Source organism: Scyliorhinus canicula, chromosome 5 (assembly GCF_902713615.1).
Source record: "Scyliorhinus canicula chromosome 5, sScyCan1.1, whole genome shotgun sequence".
Taxonomy (NCBI): domain Eukaryota; kingdom Metazoa; phylum Chordata; class Chondrichthyes; order Carcharhiniformes; family Scyliorhinidae; genus Scyliorhinus; species Scyliorhinus canicula.
The window spans coordinates 51,979,975-51,985,974 of record NC_052150.1 but is presented as its reverse complement, the minus strand read 5'-3'; positions in this window follow the sequence as shown (position 1 = coordinate 51,985,974).

Genomic DNA, 6,000 nt, shown 5'->3' with positions numbered 1-6,000 from the left:
CTGAGATCTTGGGAAGGAGTGGTCTGTGGGAGAGCGGTGACTCAATTGCTATAGGGAAATCCCAGGAAACAGCTGTAGTCTGGACAGTTATCGCGCTCTGGAAAGTATGATCCCATCACTAGTATAGATGCAGACACAGAGCCAGGGTTTACAGGAGGGGGTGTCAGCAACTTTCCAGCACCTGCAGGTGCACCTGGAGGAGTCCAACCACTTTCAGGTGAAGGAGCTGGTGCCGACAATGCGTGGTATCCAGGCCAACACTGAACGGGTGGTGGCCACGGTGGAAGCCTTGAGTCAGAAAGTCAGAGCCATGGGGCATATTGTGCGGCCGATGGCTGAGGCACTGGATAGGGAGCCTAGTCACAGGCCTACATGTCCCGGGCCCTCGTGGATATTACTGCAGCACTCCAGTGCTTGACCCATTCACAAAGACTGAGAGCATCAAGAGCCAGGTCTAACTGACCTTGACCAGTCACAGAGGGACATGGTACACTTTCAGATGGACATTTCACAGTGCCAGAAGGACATGACCGAGGCAGTGGAGGACATGAATCTCTCGCTGAGGGACTTGTCCCAGTCTCAGAGCTCCATGGTTGACGGCATCGAGACCCTAGTTCAGATGAGGGTTGGCCTCCAGGACTGGCAGTGCCAGGTGATATTGGAGCCTCCGGAGCTCACTCTGGCCTGACCTCTGTCCCATGGAGTAAACCGGAGGCCATTGAGCACCCCGAGGTAGAAAGAAGTTATGGGGCCCGTGCCGGTGCCCAAAACACTTGAACGTTCCACCTGGGGTCACCCTCAGAGGTGGCAGGGAACGGGACCAGAAGTATGAGGCTGCCTTGTATGACAGCTTACGCAGTTAATGACCCGTCAGCGCTCACCATCTCCATAAGGCCCATCTCCGCAAAGGATTATGGGCTTGTGAGATGGAATAGCCAGCACACATGCAGGGATCACCTGTTGGGACAATGGACTGTGATCCTGAAGGCAGCAGTCAGACTTTGTCAAACGATGACGAGCACCAGAGCTCATCTCACAGCGTGTCGTCATCATCCTCCGTCCCATGGACAAGACCTGATGGTATGGCCAACCCAGGGCCTGTGGTGATGCTGGTGGGAGGGGGAGGGGGAGCTGGGGTGGTGGGATGCAGTGAAGGGCAGACAGGGAAGGTGCAGTGAAAGACAGGAAAGGTTGTAAGCGTCTATGGGGAAGGAGGTGCCATTGGGAAGGGTGGGGGTGAATCGAGAGTTGGGACAGGGTGGCAGAGTTGCCGGTGACCAGACACCGGGTGCATGATTTTACGCCCGATCACGATTCCCGTTCCTGACATCGCGAGGCGGAGAATCCAGCCCAATAGTTCAATCTCACAGCCTTCCAAGTTCATCTCCCTCTATCAGACTCTCCCCAACCCATTTTGGGATTGAACCCTGCCTCCTGCCTCAGGATCAGCCCATCCGAGTCCCCCAGAACTATAGGATCTAATCTACCTGGTCCTGTGCCTCACTCCGGAGTCTTCACTGGCCAACTAGAAGCACAGCCTGGCAATCAGGCTGCTTTGAGGTGGGAAATGTATCAATGACTGAAGGAAACTTGCTATTTCTGATAGGTAAAAGGGTCATTGATTTAGTCATTTTAATGTAAATATGAAACGCCCAGTTTAAAATCCATTTTAAAATGGATTTCATCATATAACTTCAAGCATAATTTGGATTACAAATACACACAGCTTGCAGAATTTGCAGTGGCAAAGCACAGAATCTGAAACGTCTAAAAAGCTAGCTAAAGCTTATGCAACATTATACTGAAGGTCAAATTGACATTATAGTTCATATGAGCTCTGCCATTGTTCAAATGAACAGAATCACAGAGTTCAGCACATACCAGTTTAATGATAAGAGCAGAGTTTGCATTCCAACACACATTTAAGAATTCTACATGCAACATTTATATTAATTTTAAAAGTTCAACAAGATAATGTTGCACATTGATGATTGACAACTAACCACCCAACCAAATGCATTTGAGACCCATCCAAGCCAATCAGCACATTGCAGGGATAGGGACAGATGGAGTCAGACTGATAACATTCTCCTTAAACATAGAGGTTCGGGCAGCCATTTTCCATCCAGGATCACCAGTGGTGGACCTACATTTTTGGGGCCTTGAAGCTTGAACTGTTATGGGGGCCCCTTCGCAACCAGCAACGAAGTCTGGGTAACCACTGTTATCTTCTTCGATGGTGTTGTTCCACGACAGATCACCACAAAGGTTTAAAAAATTTAACCACTACATCTCAGATTTTGATTAAAATTGCTGTACTGGATTATCTGACATGTCAAAGTCACTGGTGTGAATAAAAATTTCCTATGCCTTATAGTTTTCGAGTTATGGGGGGATGAAAATTAGGGAAATGTTATATACATGCATGATGCATCATAGAATGATGAAATAAAACACAGAAAAGACCACAGTCAATATAATCTTTTATTTTAGACACCTATGAGAATACATACTACATGAAGCACATTTTACAAAATACTCTTTTTTTCCTGTTTTTTCTAGCAACATATTCACATACAGTTTTGTCACATGAGAGCTTCCTTGCAATGGCATTTTCTAGAGACAATATGCATAAAGAATTTAAGCACTCTTCAGTCATGGTAGACCAAAATTTGTTCTTTATAAAGGATAGCTTTGAAAAATTATTTTCTGCTTCACAGCTCGTGATAGGCATTGTCAAGTACAGCTTAAGCGCAGTAGTAATATTGGGGAACATTTCAATTAGGTGTTGTTCACAAATTACCTAAAGAAATTCTGCACATTGCATTTTAGATGGCGTGTTTTCTTCTGTGTTCTAGGATTTCCTAAGGTGAAAATATTCTTTGAACTGATAACACTCGTTTACTAATTTGTGGTCAATATCACCTTTGTAATACGATGTTATAAGTTTAATACTGTCCTCATCAATTTCAGAATTGTTCACCAATTCTGAGAGGAACTTGAACCTTTTCGCAATCTGCTCATATGGGTCAATCCTCTTGTGTAACTGGATTATCAAACAGTCATAGAGTTGATATAGATCTTCTATCCGAAATTTGTCAGCTCCTCTCAAAGAAGCAATACCACTTGTTCCATCTGAAAATGTCCTTGTAACAATGCGTTTGGAAGCATCAGAATAACTTGAGGTGATATCTTCACACAAACCTTTTGCTTTTGATTCATAGTGTGCAATCCTATCAGCTGAATTTTCTCTGATTTCTTTAACAAACGAAAGTAAAGACGATAGCAGAAGATAACCTTCAAACACATCAAAACCAGGGGTTTGGAGTTTCTTACTTGTTTTGTTGAAACGCTCCAGGACTTCTTCCCAAACGACTGTTAAAATAGCATATTCCAGCTTTACCAACTTGTGGTATAAATTCTTTGCATCTCGTTTACATTCAGGCTTTTCTTCTGAGTCTTCAAAAATATGTTTGAGAGTTTGTAAAATACCCAATCTCAAACTTTGGGATTGTTGAAATATATACAACAAAAAATTAATCAATTTCAGTCATGCGATATTGTCGCATGCTTTGAAAGGAAAATATTTTCAGTCTACTTTCTGAGAAAGGGTTTGTTTAAAAACCCCTTCTCAGAAAGTAAAGTGCCATTTTTAAAGATTTATAATAAATATGCTAAATAGGCTAAACTAGGCTATGTTCAAGCTAGCCTACACTAGGCTAGACTAAGTTAGGCAAGACTAGGCCACCAAAACTCATAGGCTAAGGTAATGTAATTTTACCATTATTTGAACATTTTTCATAATGAACACCTGTAATTTAGCGCAAATTCACCCTTTTATTACTTTTTCATAAATACTTGTAATATAGTATTAGCCTAGGCTATGTGGTCGTAGCCTACCTTCCGTTCACCTCTTCATAATAACAATAGGCTTAGGCTAATCTAACTCTATTTCACCTTTATTACTTACCTTACTTTTCTAAATATAACATTTATTTTTGAGTAGGGGTAAGTAAAATATTGTATCCTTATGAACACTTTATTGAAAAAAATTCTTGTCTAGATCGCTATCATGTTGAAAATTCATGTTAGCATTGAGATGCCTTTTCAACGGCTTCCCTTTTTTGTTACGACACGTCATCTACTGTTTGTATTTCTGTCATAAATGTTAATAGTGTTTAAATTATTCATAATTATTTTATATTAAATATATTTAGAATGAAACATCCTTAATTTGAATGTTATTTTGTTTATGACTAGCCTACATGATACTTTAATAACCTTTAAATTTTTATTTTAACTATTATTTTGTATTGAATTACACTATATTATTAATATTATTATTTTTTTAAACCCCTTCTCATACAGTAGACCCAAAATTTTTAAGCAATGTGGACTAAAGTGGCTTCTGGGGCCCCTCCGGGATTAGGGGCTCTGAAGCTTAAGCTTCATTAGTTTCATAGTAGATCCGCCCCTGAGGATCACTCTAGACCTTTCATCGAACTGCTCACTATCCTTATTTTCGTATTTTCATATTTCCACTCTAACTCTTGAAGTTCACGCAAGCCGCTTTGCTTTAAGCATTACTGTATTTTTGAAAGTTAAATCTATTGTAAACCATTAAGCCAATTATTTATCTTAAAGTCTTTTGCTGGCAAGGGCTTTATTGGGAACATTTGATTTGTAACTGCAAGAAGATCTTAGTCTCTCAATTATAATCTATTAATAGACACAAGAAAATATTTTTATTTCGTACCCGAGAAGTGTAACTTAAATTCTACTGAGTTTTGAAGTGTATATGAGACTACACTTAAAGTGCACGGCAGATTCCTACAATGATTAAAAAAACACATAAATCTACAGCATGTGGGGGAGCCGGACTTCCAGCTTTCTACCGAATGTCCAATGCTCTGTCCCCCACAGCAACTTATGCAATCCATCTCTGTTATTGTCGGACTTTATCTGATGACCCAAACTACGGTAGCATGGTGGTTAGCATAAATGCTTCACAGCTCCAGGGTCCCAGGTTCGGTTCCCGGCTGGGTCACTGCCTGTGCGGAGTCTGCACGTCCTCCCCGTGTGTGCGTGGGTTTCCTCCGGGTGCTTCGGTTTCCTCCCACAGTCCAAAGATGTGCGGGTTAGGTGGATTGGCCATGCTAAATTGCCCGTAGTGTCCTAAAAAGTAAGGTTGAGGGGGGAGGGGGGTTGTTGGGTTACGGGTATAGGGTGGGTTTGAGTAGGGTGATCATTGCTCGGCACAACATCGAGGGCCGAAGGCCCTGTTCTGTGCTGTACTGTTCTATGTTCTATGCTCTATGCTCTATTCCTGGCCACAGACTGAAGTAAAGGGCAGATAGTAATTGAACTACAGTGGCACAGTGTTTAACACTGCTGCCTCACGGCTACAGGGCCCAAGGTTCAATTCCGGCCTCGGGTGACTGTCTGTGTGGATGTCTGCACATTCTCCCTGTGTCTGTGTGGGTTTCCTCAGGGTGCTCCAGTTTCCTCCCATAATCCAAAGATATGGGGCCTCACGGTAGCATGGTGGTTAGCATCAATGCTTCACAGCTCCAGGGTCCCAGGTTCGATTCCTGGCTGGGTCACTGTCTGTGTGGAGTCTGCACGTCCTCCCTGTGTGTGCGTGGGTTTCCTCCGGGTGCTCCGGTTTCCTCCCACAGTCCAAAGATGTGCGGGTTAGGTGGATTGGCCATTCTAAATTGCCCGTAGTGTAAGGTTAATGGGGGGATTGTTGGGATACGGGTAACGTGGGTTTAAGTAGGGTGATCATTGCTCGGCACAACATCGAGGGCCGAAGGGCCTGTTCTGTGCTGTACTGTTCTATATGGGGTGGAATTCTCCGCTCGCGGGAAAAATTGGGAGGGCCGTCGTGAACTTGGCCGAGTTTCACGACGGCCTCGGAGGCCGCTTCTCGCCCCCTATTCTCCCCTCCCGGCGGGGCTAGGAGCGGTGCTCCGTAAATCTCGGCCACGGGGGCGTTGC